The sequence below is a fragment of the Alligator sinensis genome, unplaced genomic scaffold, assembly GCF_000455745.1.
Source record: "Alligator sinensis unplaced genomic scaffold, ASM45574v1 scaffold358_1, whole genome shotgun sequence".
NCBI classification, from domain to species: Eukaryota; Metazoa; Chordata; order Crocodylia; family Alligatoridae; genus Alligator; species Alligator sinensis.
Window position 1 is genome coordinate 1,475,527 of NW_005842121.1, and position 414 is coordinate 1,475,940.

Sequence of the window (414 nt, forward strand, 5' to 3'; positions counted from 1 at the left end):
AGGGTGCACCGCCAAGCTCACGGGGGTGCACCGCCAAGCTCATAGGCAGGGCACCACCAAGCTCATGGGGTGCACTGCCAAGCTCAGGGGGTGCACCGCCACACTCACAGGGTGCACTGCCATGCTCACGGGGGTACACATGCACCCCCTATGCATCGCAAATCCGTAGCACCCTTGTTATGAACCAGCGCCCTCCGCTCCCACGCCTGCGGTGCGTGATCTGCCCCACCTGTCACCTTTGCTGCAGCCTCCCGCCCCAGGGAGGCGGCACGGCACTCCCACGCCGGGAGGGCGAGCGGCCGGCCCGTGGCCGGGGGCTGAGAGCAGGGCTGTCCCCAGCAGGGAGGCCGTCCCCGCAGGTCTCTCCCGCCTGCAGCTGCCCAGCTCTCGCCACACCCGGGAGCTGGGGGTTAC

The 414-nt window shown here is 69.6% G+C and overlaps 1 protein-coding gene across 2 annotated transcripts in view; it reads right to left on the bottom strand.

The window, feature by feature from the left end:
- Window positions 1–408, bottom strand: part of CUNH14orf28 (chromosome unknown C14orf28 homolog) — a 20,681-nt gene extending 20,273 nt beyond the window's left edge. Inside the window, exon 1 of one of the 2 annotated variants that reach the window (XM_014520486.2) lies at window positions 237–408. The gene's annotated coding sequence lies outside the window, so the exon portion shown is untranslated. Of the gene's footprint in view, window positions 1–229 lie in introns of both variants that reach the window. The other variant, XM_014520485.2, reaches the window with a different exon arrangement.
- Window positions 409–414: the final 6 nt, after the last annotated feature.